The sequence below is a fragment of the Gossypium raimondii genome, chromosome 3, assembly GCF_025698545.1.
Source record: "Gossypium raimondii isolate GPD5lz chromosome 3, ASM2569854v1, whole genome shotgun sequence".
NCBI lineage: Eukaryota > Viridiplantae > Streptophyta > Magnoliopsida > Malvales > Malvaceae > Gossypium > Gossypium raimondii.
This window is the reverse complement of record NC_068567.1, coordinates 54,954,126-54,973,894: the sequence shown is the minus strand read 5'-3', so window position 1 is coordinate 54,973,894 and position 19,769 is coordinate 54,954,126. Positions and strand designations below refer to the sequence as shown.

Genomic DNA, 19,769 nt, shown 5'->3' with positions numbered 1-19,769 from the left:
ACAGAAAAGAAACTGAAATAATAATGGTAATGCCTTATATTAATAAATGAGGTAAAACAAGTATGTTATTACAATCATCTCATGATTAGTCTTTAGGCATACTATAACACCAACAACTACCATCAACATGAAAAAGTCCTTGAACCTTCATGTTTTTGAATCCCTCAATAGGAATGGTGTCAATAAAAAATTTTCTCCATCACTAACCCAATGATCTTTGCAAATATTATGGTTCTTGCGTTACCAATTCACCATCTAATTCCTTTAAGAAGCACATTTTTGGCTTTGTAAATAATATTCCATATAAAAGAATGATTTGTACATTTGGATGCATCAAGAAAACCACTATCTGAGAAATATTTAGCCTTAAAGATTTTACTAGAAAGAGACTCAAGAGAATAGAGGAATCTCAACCATTGTTCACCAATTAGAGCTAAGTTAAAGCAATGAAGATTGCAAAACCCCATACTACCAAACCTTTTTAGGGCACATTATCTGTCCCACAAGGACCAATGAATCTTTTCTATGATCACTATTTGTCGAACCCCATAAAAAAGAGTTCATCATCTTTTGGATATTGTCATAAGAGTTATGAGCAAGTAAGAAAATACTCATACTATAGACATGGATAACTTGAGCCACCATTTTGAGCCCAACTTCCTTTCCTGCTCTAGATAAAATATTATTTTTCCAACTGAGAAAACATTTACTGAACCATTCCCTAGTGAACAAAAAACTGTTATTTGTTCCAACCAATTAAAGAAGGTGGGCCAAGATAACAAACTAAAAATAGATACACTTATCACTTTAGCAACATGGTAGAATAAAGGTCTCCTATATTTAACATGTAGCCTCCTTTCTTTTACTTTTTCTTTCTTGGATGGTCGGCTAGGGTGAGGGAAGAAAGTAAAGGCCAGGTAGCATTCAACATGTGATAAAGAAAGAAATGGAAAGAAAGAAAACAAAAGACAAAAAGAAAGAAAGAGAAATATATTAAATCAAAGATTTCTTGATTGCTTAGAAACTAAGTGCTTGGTTGCAATGATCACTTTAGTTGTCACTTTGATGAACAAATAAAATATAAGAGGTTAATTGAAATAATTAACCAAGTAATGAATTAAGCTTGATGGTTAAGTAGCTAGTGCGCTCGTTAGAGATCCTAGGTTCTCTCCACTCTTCTCCTATTTTTTTCTTTTTAATTTCAGCAAACCATGACAAAAACCAAATCAAAATAAATATTAGTTGGAGTAAAAACTTAATAAGAATACCTTTCTTCCTTGTATGCTCAAGATCAAGCCATGCCATTCCCCTTCATTTCCTTTTCATTTTCGACAATAGGGGTAAATTGCCATCCAGCCCTTCAAATTTTGAAAACCCTAGGTATTTAGCCTTTTCCTAATCACAATTGAACTATAGTTTTCTTTTCCAAATTACATTGAAAATTTTCTCTTTTCTCCCTATTTCTTCCCCATTTTCTTTTTCCTCTTCTTATTTGCAAAAATAAATTTCAGAAATAAATAATTTTCCCTATTGCTAAAATTTATTTTTATTCCTGGATCAAAATCTATTTCCGATTTAAACTCTTTTCTCAATCGGATCCGTAATCGCTATTGTAACAGCTCGTTTTTCAGTGGTGTCAGAAATAAGAGTTTTGGGACCACAATTTCGGCAAGTGAGTCCGTAGATGTATTTAAGTGGTATTTATGAGATAATTATAGTATAATGTGAATCGTGATTTAATAGATTTAATTAATTTGTCAGTTAATCAAGGTACAAGTGGTGTGTACTGAAAGTCAGTGGTTTTGGAAAATGAGTTATCAGGACCTCATTTTCATAAAATAAGCTAATAAATATTATTATTAAATATTTATGGAGCTATAATATAAGTGGATTGAAGTTTGGTCCGGAAATTTTGATGATTTGATAGTTAATTAAGGAAAAATGACTAAATCATAAAAACTCGTAAAAACTAATCACTATTAATTTTAATAGCTAAATTGCTTGGTCAATAATTGGTTAAGGTGTAAAATGGAAATAGTTCCATATTTTGTTATATTTTTATGTTATTTTTAATGTTAAATAATAATATTAATAATAGTTAAAAACTAAAAACATGGTAATCTTCTTCCCATTTTTTTGTCTTCACCGAATGCTCAACAAAATATAAAAGAAGCCATTGTTTTAATTTGAAGCTTTCATCCCTCTTGCATGGTAAGTAAATTAAGCTTCTTTTTTTTTTGTAAATTTTAGTTTTTTTAGATCGTTGTATCTTAATCTAGCTAGTCCATGGACTATTTTTTAAAACTGTTAAAGGTTTTAAAACTTTCCATTAATGATTTTAGATGTTCTTGGTGTTAAATGGTAGATTTATAAGCTAGGTTTTGAAATAGGACTAATTTGTTAAGTAAATTTTGTTAGTTTTGTGTATAAGGACCAATTTTAATAAAGTAAAATCATCATGAAATTTCAAAAAATGAATTTTTAGAGGGTTGTACAGTGATGAAATTGTAATTGGATTGAAAATTAAAGCTTGATTATGAAAGAAATAATAGTTTCGATTTTAGGGACTAAACTTAATAAAATGCAAAATTTTAAGAAATTGTCAAAATGAATAAAAGATGTTATATTCATGAATTTAGATGGTTTAAAGTGATAAAAGCTGATAATGTGAAATGAATTATTATATAGATCAAGGATTTAATCATACGGAGGAGAATTGAGAAAGAAGGAAAAATTGCAATATAGTCCCTATGAACCAACTTGTTAGTTGAATATATTAGGTAAGTTCATAGGTATAGGAATGTACATATTTATATATATTGTTTACTACTGAATCGTAAATGTATATATATGATGTTTAATCTGTGAGTTGGGAACCGAAATGCTATAGATTGAGAACAAGGTGAGAAAGGACTTATTTGAAAATTGTTGAAAACTTGTGAAATATGATGTATGCGATTTCAGAATGATTATGATTTTTTTACAGCATGTATATTAAGAAACATGGAAGTGCCCCTGATTTATGAAAGTTACAAATTCTGTTTGAATGCCCGTTTGAACGTAGTAAACGATTAGGATATACTTGGCATTCCAATAGGGTTAGAACACGCACTTGTATGGGTTTGCATTTCGGTTCCGTTGTTTGCACTTTGGTGTCTTTGTTTGCACTCTAGTGCCTCTGATTGTATAATCGTGCCTCTGTTTGCATTACGGTGCCTCTGTATAACGTTACAATTGTAACACCCCCTAGCCCGTATACGTCGCCAGATTAGGGCTACGGAGCATTATCGGAGCATAACATCATACAATAAACAATTTATTACCATAAACAAATTACAAGTTAAATCATGGCAACATAATAAAAAAATTCATACGGTCCCTTATACGAGCCCTCAAAGCCCTAAAAACACATTAGAAATGATTCGGGACTAAAAATTTTCAGAGAAAAGGCAAAATTTTTCAAACTGTAGTTTATAGCATTTTCAACCCGGTCATTTTTTATATATCGCAAAGGTCGATTCCATCGTTTAGAATCAAAAAGAAGTGTCACAAGAGGTTTTTCAATCCATAATAAATATTTATCTTCTTTTTTTTTAATATTTCTAACTTCGAACTTTCTTGATTCCCATCCAGATAAGAAGTTTCATAAACCGGTCTATTTTTATAGTATGTCTCTTTAAAAACAAAGTGGAGTTCGCCCTTTCTTTTTTTTTTCTTTCCAGTCACTCGTAGCTTTTCTGTTTCGTAAACAGCTGTGTGGCTAGGCCGTGTGACTCACATGGCCAAGAGACACGCCCGTGTAGACATTCGAAATAGGGACACACGCCCGTTTCCGTACCCGTGTAACTCACTGACTTGGGTCACACGACCAAGCCACACGCTCGTGTGCCAGGCTGTGTACCCTTTGAAATAACCCCACACGTCGTGTGCCAGGCTGTGTACCCTTTGAAATAACCCCACACGTCGTGTGCTAGGTCGTGTGCTAGGCCGTGTAACAGTCTGACTTGTAACCCTTTGAAAGCTACAGGGGACACATGCCTGTGTCTCTGCCCATGTGGACGAAAAATAGGCCATTTCCAAGCCATTTTTCTCACCCAAACTTACACCTCATGCACAAGCCATTTGCACCTAAAATCAAGCTTTCAAATCACACTTTACATATGCATATTCAAGCTTACACAACATAGAAACTATCCATTCAACCAAAATGGCAAAATGACACCTCAATTTCAACAATCAAACTTACCTAACACCTAACCATTTTATTCACTAAAAAATACCAATTAAACAATTTGTAAGCCACATTTAACCATATGTTCATATACCAAAAATACAGGCACACCCAATACCAAATGACCATTTCCACAACTAAAATGTACAATACCAATTTGACCAAAAGATGATCACTTCCAAACTACCAAAACTAGCCATTTTCAACATCATGCTACATTCATTCACTCCAACCATTAATTGCTTCCATACCATTCCCATTAGCATTTTCTTACCATCATCTTAGCCATCACATCAAATTAACAACTACACAAAACAAATTATAATCTTAATACCATACCAACTAGTTCATCAACCAAAATAACATATATACAAGCCACACATAATGGCTAAATTCATTAAACAAGACACCTATACATGCCATTATAACCATGACTCAAAATCATCAAAATTTATCGATTTAGACGATGGATAGTGTGATGGATCTCCGACAAACTTCCAACCCGAACGAGCTTCCAATTATCTAGAAACACAAAATAAATATCACGAAGTAAGCATGTAATGATTAGTAAGTTTGTAATTCATAAACAAAGCGTACCATTTCAATTTATAAGCATAAAAACAATTTGATATAATCCAACATGACTTGGCATTAGCCTAAACAACAACAACCTTTCAAGTTAGATAATTACATAGCTTAGCAAATTATCTCAAAACACTATAGCCTTTTAAAATGTTAATAAAATAAATTTTTTGACATCGTATTTGTGGTCTCAAAACTACTATTCTGATTTCACTGAAAACGAGCTATTACAACAATGCTCTCTGGTATGGTGTAGTTACCCGAGTATCCGAATTAATTTGCTATAGTTCATCGGGCTAGATAAATCTGTGATTAATTATCAAAAGACTTATTGAAATATATGAATACACATGAATAATATTGATTGTATATACATTAATGATCTTGATTAAGTTCTTGATGAACATGGGTTATTTGGTGATTTGATCTTGTTCAAATTTCACCTGTTCTTTTAAATTGAATGTCAAGTTACCTTTATCTAAATTTTTTAAATTTCAATTACTTTAATGAGGTAAGTTGTTTTAAGATTTAACTATGAACTTGCTAAGCTATATAAGCTTACTCTATTCCATTTGCTATTTACTGTAGTTGGCATTTTGCGAAACTAGGCAGTCAAATAAACTTTAAGGTTCACACTATCAAGCTTCAGTCTCGGTAGATTTGACTCGTTATATTTTGGTTTTGTGACATGTATGTAGGTTATTTTGAGATGATGGTTTAAATTTATAAGTTGAAGTTGTATTATGTTATAATGGTTGCCATGTATAAGGTTGAACTTAATGATCCCTATGGTATGCATTTGGTAAATGATGATAGTATATGTGGGTATAGTATGTTTATCCTTGAATCATGGCTGATTATTAGATATGTGGTATAAAATTAGTTGTTCGTTTGAGACTTATATGGTTAACAATGGGAAGTGAATGACATGTCTTAGATTTGTTAAAAAGGTAAGATTTGATATGTTTATCTTGGTAAGAATGCACTATTTCATTTTGAAGTACAATGTTTGGGATGAATTAATGGAATGAACCATATTGGTATAATTATTAAATGTTTTGGAAATGTTTTATGATTTGTTTGTAATGGTGTCAAAATGACATATTGGTTAGGCACTTTAGGTTGTTTTGTATCATGGTTTGGATTGAATGATTGAATTGTTTTAGGCAAGAATATGTTGTGCATAAACATGTGTTAAGTAATGTTTAAAGTTTATATTGCATCAATAATGGCCACTTTGATGTCACATGGTTTGCCACTCGGCCATGTGTCACAATACATATGTATATCGTTTTGGTGTTTGTGATTGTATGTATAGTATGCCTTATGTCACCGTTAAACCGAACACATAAAAAACATGGCTTTTGCTACTGGGTTGATTTGTCATAAGCATATTAATTGCTACTGAATTAAACTATTATGACCATAATTTTTGCTACTGTATTGTTTTGTTAAAAGCATATTAAATCCTACTATATTGTTCTATTTGAGCTTGCCATATTGCATTGCACGAGATGGGATGTTATGAATGAAGGAAGTATTGGCAGTTTATTTGCATTATTTTACTGGCACCCACAGCCATAGGCAGATCCCATCTACGACAATCTTACTATGTACCTACAGCTATAGGCAGATTCCACCTGCGATGTTTTTGTTGTGCATACACAACTCTTTGGTAGCTATTACCTGAAAACACGTTGTGTATCCATAGCCATTGACAGATTTTACCTGCATTATTTTTCTATGTACCCACAATCATAAGCAGATTCCATCTGTGGTTTTTTTTTTGTGTCCACAACCATTGACAATTAATCTGCAAACCATTGGTGGTTAAGCCACAATCTGATGTGTTGGTGATTAGAGTTCAGGGGAACTCTCATTGTGGTGTGCAGCGGTGGGGTAGGTCCATTAAAATCAAAACTGTATGACATCTATAATAGCATGTGCATACAAAACTGGAATTTTTTAGATGACTTGAGTACATATATATATAATGTTGAGTAATCTAAAAATGATATTCTGAAATTGCTATTGTGAATTCTGCAATACTAATGATGATTAAATAAAAAAATTAATACTGTGAACTACAATTTGATTGCGATTACCCTATGTGTTATTATGTCTTACTGACTGTTTGCACTGATTTTCTTGTGATTGAACTCACAATGAGCATCATAGCTCAGTCCCCTATTTATTTTCATCCATATAGATAACCCACCAGGTCAAGACACGGACACAACATCTAGAGGGTCTTGGCTTGGTTTTATCCAGGGACTTGGGACTCGTTTTTTTTAGCTTGCATGACATTTAAATTGATTTTAGGATATCGAAATATGAATTTTAATTAGTTGTGCATGAACTTCAATTTTTATTAAAAATACAAACAATTATCACTTTTCCGCTGCTAAATTAATCAAGATATATAGGTAGTAATTAAACTAGTAATTAACTAAGTTTTCTTTCTAAACTAAACAAGTTTTTTAAAATGATCGTTTCAAAATTTCGATAGCTTTCTGATCCATTTCGGTGGCTAATGTAATCTTCCGAATTCGCGTCTAACGTCTAGGTCGAGTTGGTGAGGTTATGTTTAGAGATATTAGAGCCTAGGTTTTCTAAGCTCGAAACGTAAAAACTTGAATGAGCTTACATGCATGTATTAAAGGGGTATTTTAGAAAACAACCATGCCATAGGTTTTTGAAAATTTTATTTTCTGTAGGAAATTAAATCCTAGGCTCCAATATCGATCCTACTTTAGTACTATTACTCTGAAATAAATTGTAAACCCTTAAGTATTAACACTTAGGGAGAATTGCTGATGCTTGAACTTTTTTATGTGAAAACTGTAGATATTCTTTAAACTCTAGATTTATGAAATAAACACTATGAACATTCAAGGTAGATGTGGTAGGGTAGGTCACGTAGGGTTGCACCTGAAAAGCTGCCCACTGTTCAAGGCGAGAAATTGATTCCTGAGGAGGATTATGTTAAGAACTCCATCGCTAATGGTGGAAGAGGCTACGATAATGGTAAATACATAGTGACTCAGGCAATGTTGAGAGTTTTACAGAGGGTCGCTGGAGCTCAAACTGGATTGGAGAGCCATGGACCTATTGTAGAGAAGCTTTGATCAAATGGGGCTAAAACAATTAAATGGGGCTGAAGCATTCAAGAGCGTTGTTGAAACCTCTTCCACTATGACTGAGTACTGGATGGAGTCGACAAAAAAGATTCTGGAGGATTTAAATTGTATTCCAAAACAAAAGTTGAAGGGCATTGTGTCCTTGCTTAGGGAAGAGGCCTATTGTTGGTGGCAATCTATTGTAAGGGATACACAGGCTGATCGCATAAATTGGGAATACTTTAGAGAGACATTCTAGAATAAGTATTTGGGCACTAGGTATTTGGAGGCCTGCAGGCTCAAGTTTATTGAGCTAAAACAAGGGGACAAAATCGTGGTAGAATATGAGGCTGAATTCATAAGGCTCAGTCGATATGCTTAATGTATGGTCGCTACGGAGTAAGACAAATGTATGAGGTTCAAATATGGGTTGTGTTTCGACCTTAAAATCCAAGTTGCTCCACACCAGGAACGGGTGTTAGAAACTTGTAAACGGAAAAATATATAGGATTTTTCCTATATAATTCATCACCTTTCTACTTAAAGTTGTTGTTAAAACCAAGTAATTGTTTAATAAATTAATAAAATATGTGAAAATATGAAAATAGGACATAGAAATTATTAAAATATGATTTTATGTTTTATTATATAATTTTCATGCATAAAATGGCTTATTTTATATTAATTTAAGCATTTTATATTTTTAAGCTATGAAGTGGACAATGCATAATTAAATTAAATAATAAAATATTATATTATATTTTAATAATTCATTTTAAATATTTCATTAATAAAATTGGGTTTAATTAATTAAGTAAATTGATTAATTAAAGTGGTTAAATTAATTCATTTGGTCTTCTAAACTATTTGCTATTTTTGACAAGTCTGAGAGTTTTCTTCTATTTGCAAAACCGTCCAAAGTGGGGACCAAGTCAACCCAATTTTCGGCTGCACCTGGCTGATTATAAACCAATTTTTCGTTTAATTATACAAGGCCCTTGAAGAGTTGAAGAAATTAGAGATTTACTTGAAGATTTGTTCGAGACCGAGTTTTAGTCCTGAGTTCTTGTTGCATTCAAAATGACCAAAAATCAAGGAAAAATCAACCAAATTTCCTCAGTTCATGGCCGGCCACTCTTGGAGGAGGTTTCAAAGGATGGACACTCCCATTTTTAGCAAACTTGCTCCCTTGCCTCACCTATAAATAAGAGCTCATTTCTCACTTTTTCAATCATCCCTCTTCCCTTATCCCTCATCCCTCTTATCTCTCATCCTCTTTCTCAACTCTCTTAGATCTCATGCCTATCATAATCCTTGCATAAGGATTTTAGCAAATTAGCCTCTTAAACAGCCCTTGGTCGGCCACCTTGGGGAGCCATCAGCAAAGGAGCAACACAAAGAAGTGAAGGAGCCTCGTCAGTCAGGGTCTTGGGTGACAGCCACTCTGAATTGGGTTTAATTCTGTCTTTTCTTTAATTTAATTTAAAGATGTTTGCTATGAGTTCTTCGTTCTTGTTTACAACAATGATAGCTTAATTTTATTTAAGCTAGGATGGTTATTTTAATTAAATAATAATTATTTGATTCATGCTTATAATGTTTGTGCCTCAATTGATCGTGTTTTCAATTAAAATCAAGTCTGTATTTCGTTCATACGTGATTGAAATGCACCTGAATTAGCTGAGCGATCCTAACCAGACGATGGCTAATGGACGCATAATTGAAATGTGCATGCTAAATTTAGATCCTAACTTGATTAAATTGTAGGTTGCATAACAACCCTAACTAGGCTCTGTTATCTGCATAGTTTTTAGATTTGTGTGATTAAATTGTTTCAAACCTAACACGTCCCTATTACCTCACATGAATGCTAAGAAACCCTTAGTAAATAAGGATCAGTAAAATGCGTATTTACTAAGTAAAAGATTCCGAAAGGACCTAATTTGGTTTCCATACTCATGAAAGATCGAGTTGCCATGGAATGTTTTTCCGAATATTATTAAGCATGATGATAATAAATTAATTTTAATTAAAGTAATTGTCCTAGTTTATTTATGTTATAATTTTTACAAATTGTGTGAAATTTTGCTAAAATCTATTTTATTCATATAGTCTACAAATTAGGATAATTTACATTAGGGATCATTGCATCTAGTTTATACCACTTCTCAACTATATTTTGTGTTTATTTTTCAAATTTTTAATATAATTTTACAAACTAAGTGACTTAGCGCAAATACAATCCCTGTGGAGACGATAAATTGATACTTACTTATTACTTGATAACGACTGTGTACACTAGCACAAACCCGAGCGTTGCAAGTTTTTGGCGCTGTTACCGGGGATTGTCAACTGTTGCCATAATCATTTTTTTGTGAAATTATTTATTTTCAATTTGATTTATTTCTAACATTACTAACTTATTCTTTTTAATTTTTGTGAATTTCTTCTTAAGTGTTTATGAGCATAGATCCAATTATCGATTTACTCCCTGTAAACCCTAAAATTGAGCGAACTTGCAGACAAAGAAGACGTGAACGAATAGCACAAAGACAAGTCGAGATGGACTTTGGAAATCAGAATCAAGACCAAGGTAACGAAGCCGATTATGTACGAAATCTTATCCCCATTGCCAATAATAGGGATCGATGCATCAGACAATATGTTGTGCCACTTTTTAGCGAGTTAAACACATGAATTAGAAGGCCAAATATTGAGGCAACCCAGTTTGAATTAAAACCAGTGATGTTTCAAATGCTACAAATGGTGGGCCAATTTAGTGGTAAGCCCACGGAAGATCCACATCTCCACCTTCGATTAGAGGTGAGCGATTCATTTAAGATAGCCGGTGTGACTGAAGATGCACTGAGGTTGAAGCTGTTTCCGTACTCATTGCAAGATCGAGCACGAGCATGGCTCAATTCATTGCCACCAAGTTCCATATCTACATGGCAAGAATTAGCAGAGAGATTTTTGGTTAAGTATTTCCCACCTAGCAAAAATGCTAAGTTGAGAAACGAGATCACAACTTTCCAGTAACTAGATGGCGAGTCTTTGTATAAGACTTGGGAGCAATTCAAGGAGTTACTTCGTAAGTGTCCTCATCATGGGATTCCTTATTGTATTCAGTTGGAGACATTCTATAATGGTCTCAATGCACATACAATATTGATGGTAGATGCTTCCGCGAATGGTGCAATTTTTTCTAAGTCTGATAATGAGGCTTATGAGATCATCGGAGGATCGCGAGTAATAACTATCAATGGACAACAAATCAAACAACTTCAGGAAGATGAGTAGCCGGAGTCCATGAAGTTGACTCTCTCATTTCATTATCGGCTCAGGTATCGTCTATTTCCTCTATGTTAAAATAGTTAACCGCTAATAGTACTAATAATTTTGCAGCTCAGCCACCAAGTCCATTTGAAGTAGTTTTCTGTGTGTACTGTGGGGAAGGTCATTTTTTTGAGAATTGTCTATCAAATCCCAAGTCAGTGTACTATTTGGGGAACCAATATCAAAATAGGGGTGGACAAGGACCCAGTCTAACTTCTACAATCCTTCATGGTGTAATCATCCTAACTTTTCTTGGAGCAACCAAGGAAATGGACCAAACAATAACTTATTACAGCAAAGTCCCAACCAATCTCAAGGGTTTAATCAACAAGCTCTAAAACCACCTCAAGTTGATGCATCAAACAGTTTGGAGAACTTGTTGAAAGCGTACATGGCAAAGAATGACACTTTGATCCAAAGCCAAGCAGCAACACTGAAAAATTTGGAAAGCCAAATGGGTCAGTTGACTATGGAACTTCGTAATAGACCGCAAGGAACCTTGATGAGCGATACTGAGAATCCAAGAAATTTGGGTAAAGAACATATCAAGGCAGTGGCATTGCGAAGTGGAAAGACTCTGGAGCCCCGATTGATTGATGTCGAAGATGAGCATGTTGAAAAGGAGGAAAGTTAACCAGATGTTGAAGTTCCTACACCAAAGGAATCAGAATCTGCAAAGTCTGACAAGGTAAACCCTGACCTAGTGAATTCAGATATTTTAACATCTTCTTTGGATGCAGATTTAGCTACTCAGAAAAGTTGTCCGATTCAACCGAAAGTTCCATCACCTCCATATCTGCAAAGATTGTAGCAACACAATTAGAAACATGAGGTACAATTCAAGAAATTTTTTGATGTTCTGAAGCAGTTACACATCAATATTCCGTTGGTGGATGCTTTAGAACAAATGCTAAATTATGTGAAGTATGAAGGATATACTGTCCAAGAAAAAACGACTGAGTGAGTATGAGACTGTTGCTTTGAAAAAGGAGTGCAGTGCATTCCTTCAAAACAAACTACCATAGAAATTGAAAGACCCAGGAAGCTTTACTATACCCTGCAACATTTGTGAATCCTACTGTGCTAAAGGTTTCTATAACTTAGGAGCGAGTATCAACTTGATGCCTAAGTCTATTTTCAAGATATTAGGAATAGGCGAAGTAAGACCTACAACTGTGACGTTTCAGCTAGCGGATCGATCTTTAGCATATCCCGAAGGAAAGATCGAGGATGTTTTGGTAAGAGTTGATAAATTAATTTTTCCTACTGATTTTATTATTTTAGATTTTGAAGCAGACAAGGAAGTGCCGATCATCCTTGGGAGACCTTTCTTAGCCACGGGAAGAAAGTTAATTGATGTGCAGAAAGGTGAACTCACCATGCGAGTTCAAGACGATCAGGTAACCTTTAACATTCTTAAAGCAATGAAATTTCTCGATCCAACAGAAGAGTGTTCAGTTATGGAAGAGATAGAAACCTTAGTTTCTATAGAAAGTAATTTTGAGGAAGATCCATTGGAGAAAGCCTTAGAGTTTGACCCTTTGGAGGATGAATAAGGTAAAGAAAATATAGCTTTGATGAAAGCCAATTCGAGCAATTTTATTCAATCCACATGGTTTGAATCGTTGGAGTTGGAAGTTAGAGAATTTATGCAACCCAAGTTGTTAATCGAAGAACCACCTTAACTCGAACTAAAGGTACTTCCTTCCCATTTGAAATACATGTATTTAGGTGATTATTCTACTTTGCCTATGATTATTTCAGCGGAACTGACAAAAGATCAAGAGGAGCAACTAATTGCTATTCTAAAGAAATTTAAGCAATTGGTTGGACCATAGCTGACATTCGAGGTATAATCCATTTTTCTGCATGTATAAAATCATTTTAGAAGAAGGTGAAAGAGTTCGGATTGATGGGCAAAGGAGGCTCAATCCTATTATGAAAGAAGTTTTGAGAAAAGAAGTGATTAAATGGTTAGATGCATGAATCATCTATCCTATTTTAGATAGTTCGTGGGTAAGTCCAGTGCAGTGTGTGCCGAAGAAAGGTGGAATCACGAATGTTGAAAATGATCATAACGAGTTAATTCCAACGAGAACTATTACCAGTTGGAGAATCTGTATTGATGATAGAAAGCTGAACAAAGCCACTCGGAAAGACCATTTTTTGCTGCCTTTTATGGATCAAATGTTAGATCGACTGGCAGGTAATGAATTCTATTATTTTTTAGATAACTATTCGGGATATAAACAAATAGTTGTAACCCTAGAGGACCAACATAAAATAACCTTTACTTGTCCGTATGGTACGTTTGTTTTTAGGCGAATGCCTTTTGGTTTATGCAATGCACCTGTAACTTTTCAACGATGCATGATGGCAATATTTACTGATATGGTCTATTTTTGGTAACACTTTTGATATCTGTTTGAGTAATTTGGCTAAGGTACTGAAGAGATGTACAGAGACCAATCTTGTCCTTAATTGGGAAAAATGACATTTTATGGTCAATGAGGGAATTGTCTTAGGTTACAAGATCTCAAAGAAAGGAATTGAAGTTGACAAAGCAAAGGTGGACGTAATTAAAAATTACCTGCCCCAATTAATGTGAAAAGAGTCAAAAGTTTTTAGGCCATGCCAATTTTTACCGAAGGTTTATCAAGGATTTCTCGAAAATTTCTAAGCCGCTGTGTTTGTTGTTGGAGAAAGATATAGTGTTCAATTTCAACAAAGCATGTTTAGAAGCTTTTGAAGATCTAAAGAATCGGTTAATTACAACCCCAATAATCGTTACACCTGATTGGAACTCACGTTTTGAGTTGATGTGCGATGCAAGTGATTCTGCTGTTAGAGCTATGATGGGTCAAAGAAGAAATAAAGTATTCCACCCCATTTACTATGCAAGTAGAACCTTGACGGGAGCCCAACTCAATTATAAGGTAACTAAAAAGGAAATATTTGCTATAGTTTTTTTTTGACAAATTATAGGTACCAGAGTTACAGTATTTGCTGACCATGCGACCATTAAATACTTGCTCACGAAGAAAGATGCAAAACCAAGGCTAATTCGTTGGATACTTTTACTCCAAGAATTTGACCTTGAGCTCCAAGACAGAAAATGTGTCGAAAATCAAGTAGCTGATCATCTGTCAAGGTTGGAGCAAGATAAGGTAACTCAGTCTGGTGTGCCTATCAATGAGAATTTCCCAAATAAGTGCTTATTTGAGGTAAGTCGAATTCATGAAATACCCTAGTTTGCTGATTTTGCCAATTATCTTGCATGTGGAATAATTCCTCGAGAAATGACATACTAACAAATGAAGAAATTCCTTTATGATAGTTGGTATTATTTTTGGGAGGATCCATTTTTGTTTAAGCAGTGCGCAGATAATATAATCCGAAAGTGTGCAGCTGAAAGTGAGATTGTTGAGATCTTATATCATTGCCATTCATCTCCAAGTATGGTACACTTTGGTGGTTCACGTACTGGAGCAAAGATTTTGCAAGCAGATTTCTTTTGGCCTACACTATTTAAAGATGCTTATGCTTATATGAAGAACTGTGATAAGTGCCAAAGAATCAGAAATATATCAAAGAGGAATGAGATGCCCTTGACAAACATTTTGGAGATTGAATTGTTCGACGTATGGGGCATTAACTTCTTAGGCCCATTTCTTTCTTCATATGGGAACAAATACATCTTAGTTGTTGTGGACTATGTATCCAAGTGGGTTGAAGCTGAAGCATACCCTACAAATGATGCTAAGGTAGTCATGTGATTCCTACATAAGCATGTGCTTACACGATTTAGGACACCAAGAGCTATTATTAGGGATGAAGGTTCTCACTTTGTGAACAAATGTCTTAAGTGGTTGCTTGACAAATATGATGTGAAGCACAAGATTGCTACTGCCTATCACCCCCAGTCTAATGGACAAGTTGAAAGAGTGAACTGTGAAATCAAAGGTATCCTTGAAAATGTAGTACGCCCTAACAAAAAAGATTGGTCTCAAAGGCTCGATGATGTATTATGGGCCTATCGAATAGCATTCAAGACTCTATTAGGAATAACTCCTTATCAGTTAATCTTTAAAAAGGCATGTCATTTGCCATTAGAATTGGAGAATAAAACTCACTGGGCTTTGAAGAAGTTAAATTTTGATCTTAAGCAAGCCAGTGAGAGAAGGATGTTACAACTTGATGAGTTGGAAGAGCTGAGGTTGTTTTCCTATGAGAATGCCAAAATGTGTAAAGAAAGATCAAAGAGATGGCATGATAGTCATATACAACCTTGCGAGTTTAAAGAAGGCCAGAAGGTGTTGTTGTTTAATTCAAGGCTGAAGTTATTTCCTTGGAAACTACCCGATGGAAAAGACCTTATACCATCCACCGATTTTATCCTTATGGATCTGTTGAATTGTATGAAAATTACGGAGGTATGTTTAAAGTTAATGGTCAATGTCTCAAACACTACTGGGATGGTAATGTTGAGCGAGTTGAAACTTCGTTCAAATTAACAGACCATTGACTTTTCATAAACTTGCCTTGTAAATAACTAAATAATTAGAATTTATTTTTCTTAATTAAGTACATTTAATTAATTCTACCTAAGGGGATTGGAACTTAATCGGGACCGCTGTGACCCTTCCAACCTTTCCTGGGAATTAATTTAATGTAAATTGTTAAGAAGAAATCTTCTAATTAGGTTTTAAAATGTTTTTCTAGTTTAAATTATTTTGTTAAATTTTAAATTTTTATGTTAATAAAGGGGATCAAATTTGGCCCAAGTACTAATAAGTTTTTTTTAGTGAGATACAGTCTGAGTTTGAGGCCCAAGATAGGAAAAATGAGAGAAAAATTTAACCCTTGCTATCACACCCATTACTTGCTGCCCAAGTAACTTTAATTTAGCTAAAACTTGTTACATGTTGCCCTAATTTTTCCTTATATAAACCCCTCTCTATTCTACTAAATTTTCATATACCTCAAAGTAATTTGCTTACACCCTAAATTTCCTTAAAATCTCTCTTTTTGTGCCGCTAGCCTCAAATCCCGAAAGGAATTCTTTTCTTTGGCCGAAACTACCTAGTGCCACCACAAGAGAATTGCCGAAGTATCGACGTCACTGCCACATGAAGCCGTTATCGCCGCCATATACCACCATTGTTGCCGCACGTTGTCGTCGCCGGTGTAACTCCTTCGTCGTCGCAAGGTTTGCTTAAGCAAGATCCATCTTCTTTTGTTGATTTCTCTTTTGCCTCTACAAGTAGAAAATTTGCCGAATTTTCGAGAAAATACCATGTCTCGCAAAAGAACTAGATCATCAAAAACTACTTTTGAAAACTCGATTTTAATCGATGAAGAAGTGAAAGAGCAATTTGATTCAATTTTTAGGCATCAACCTATGGTGCCGAAAAAGGGTTTTAACCTGAAGAGCAATAATGTGATGGTTGTCCCTGTGCCGATTAGAAAGATAATCAATACTCTCAAGTGGGAACGATTCTGTGATGTTCGTTCACTTCCTGATGATGAACTAGTTCGAGAATTCTATGCTACTGAAGTCATCATTCGAAAGAAAAAGGTATCTCTTACTTTTAAGTCCATCAATGATTTGTTTAATTTACCTGATACTGCGGAAGATGAGTACCACCCTATGATGAACAATATCAATTGGGATTTTCTTCAACAAGTGCTTGATGTTGTGACAAATCCGGGATCCCAATGGATTATAAGAAAGTATGGAAGCCATTCTTGTCGAAGAGAATATTTAAAACCAGTAGCAAAGGTATTTTTTCATTTTGTTAGCTACATTTTTATGCCTATCTCACATAGTTCCACCATCTCGATGGAACGAATGCTCTTGTTATATGAAATTTTGACAGAAAAGTCCATTAATGTTGGGAAAATTATCCTCAAGGAGATTCACGATTGTGCTAAAAAGAAGGCAATGGCAGTATGTCCAAGGGTGCATCACAAGTCATGATCTTGAAAGGTTAGTAGAAAGAGTACATGAGTTGAACCAAGGTGAGCAAGAGGAACCAACTGAGCCAAAAACCGAAGAGCCAACAAATAAAACTCAAATCAAGGCGATTTGAATTCTGAGATAATGAAGAAGAAGAATCTGATAAGGAACCAAATAGTCCTCAACTAGCTGAAGGAGCTGAAAACTTTGAACCAAGGGTTGAGCTAAATGAAGAACCAGTCAAGCTAAGTGTTGAACCATAATTTACGACTCCAATGCCGACTCCTGCAAGTACTTCAAAGAAATCGGAGCTGTCAACTTTGATGGATATGTGCAAGTTTATGCACAATCAACAACAAACTTACTGGAAATATGCAAAAATTAAGGATGATTCAATTCAAAATACTTTTAAGAATATCTCTAACACTTTTGTTCCTGGGTTCCCAGATGCTATCTTTAAGACATGGACAGAAGATACTGACGATGCAAGCGTAGATGGAACTAAAGAAGACGAGGGGAATAAGTCAGAAAAATAAAAGGGGGGATTCTTATCTTGTTATTTATTTAATTATTTTTTAGGTCTTTAGGAATTTATTTATTTAGTAATTAGGATTTAATATTTGCAAAATAAAGCATAGCAAGCATAAATAAATACTTCTTTAGAAAGAAAAAGACTAAGTGATGTGGCAATGGGAATGAACATGTCTAGGATTGGGTTATTAGGAAAGACTTGGTATTTAAGCAGTCTTAATGATTCACCTCTCTTTCTTTACAACCCGACCTGGTGTTCAGTTTTCATTCGTTACTTTGTTCTTGTAATGAGCACATGCTTCTTTTTAAAATGGGGTAAAGCAAAGAAATTGCTCAAATTTTAAAATTTTCAAGTATGTTTCAATCATTTCTTTCATAAGTATGTTTTAATAAATGAATGTTTAGAGAATTCTTTTTAATAAGATGGCATGTATGCAAGTATGAATGATGATTTTATCTGAGTGATTGTATGTTATCATGAAAAATGTAATGTTTTTATAATCTTAGTCTTAGGTAATGTTTTCCATGAAAACTTAGTTTCTCTTGAGATCAGACATGCATGAAGGTTTATATCTTTAGAATTAACTTAGCAATTTTCTTGAGGCGAAATCCTAGGGGACATAAAAATCTAAAATGATATAGGCACCACTTTTCTTTGGACCGTTTGAGCTTTTTCAAGCCCACCTTATGATATTAGACCCTTGAAACTACAATTTTGAGCTTTAAAGCCTGTTTTTGAAATGAACCTACATTATAATCCGGTTACCATCTTTTTAAAATTATCCTAATTTTGTTCACCTATATTAACTTAAGTGTCTTGGGAATCAACATTTGAGGAAATTTTCATAAAGATGTATGTGCTCATGCTTAAAAAAAACAATCACAAAGACAAAAAAAAAAAAGCAAAGAAAAGTTCGCTTAGTCTTCAAAAAGGAAAAATGTATGAGCTTGAGTGCAAAATAAGTTTAGGGGTGTTCCAAAGGTTCACTTGAAGAAAAAGGTTGAATTTCGAGAAATCTAGGACAAGTTAAAGGTTAATATTTTTGAAACTGAAATGTCTCATCTCTTAAAATCCCTACCTTTAACCGAGCCCTATTACAACCATATAAAAGACCTATTGATTTAATGATTATGTCACCTACATTAGTGGAGAGGAAGTATTAAGTTCAACATATGAAGATAATAAATAAGCCTTATGATTGTTTTGCTTTATTGATGAGAAATTATGTTGAATGAAGAATATTATCTATGGCTGTGACATACATACAAACTATGATTCATGTTGGCATGTCTTGAAACTTAGAATAAAATTTTCAAGATGTTTGTATATGAGTTACTTATTAATAAAGAAGATCTATGAGCATGAACTAGTTGATGCATGATTATGAGATGAAGATTGATGCTTCTTACACTCTTAGCAAAATTTGCCTTAGCAAGACCTTGTGCTGTGCATGAACATTACTCGGGACGAGCAATGATTTAAGTTTGGGGTGTGTAAACAGAAAAATATATAGGATTCTTCCTATATAAATCATCACCTTTCTACTTAAAATTGTTGTTAAAACCAAGTAATTGTTTAATAAATTAATGAAATATGTGAAAATATGAAAATAGGACATAGAATTTATTAAAATGTGATTTTATGTTTTATTATATAGTTTTCATGCATAAAATGGCTTATTTTATATTAATTTAAGCATTTTATATTTTTAAGCTATGAAGTGGGCAATGCATAATTAAATTAAATAATAAAATATAATATTATATTTTAATAATTCATTTTAAATATTTCATTAATAAAATTGGGTTTAATTAATTAAGTAAATTGATTAATTAAAGTGGTTAAATTAATTCATTTGGTCCTCTAAACTATCTGCTATTTTTGACAGGCCTGAGAGTTTTCTTCTAATTGCAAAATAGTCCAAAGTGGGGACCAAGTCAACCCAATTTTTGGCTACACATGGCTGATTATAAACCAATTTTTGGTTTAATTATACAAGGCCCTTGAAGA

At 33.9% G+C, this 19,769-nt stretch overlaps 1 non-coding gene across 1 annotated transcript; it reads right to left on the bottom strand.

The window, feature by feature from the left end:
• Positions 1-10,938: 10,938 nt before the first annotated feature.
• LOC128040100 (small nucleolar RNA R71) lies at positions 10,939-11,045 on the bottom strand. The gene has a single exon (XR_008194760.1). It is a non-coding gene; the product is annotated as a small nucleolar RNA R71 (small nucleolar RNA).
• Between the last annotated feature and the right edge of the window lie 8,724 nt (positions 11,046-19,769).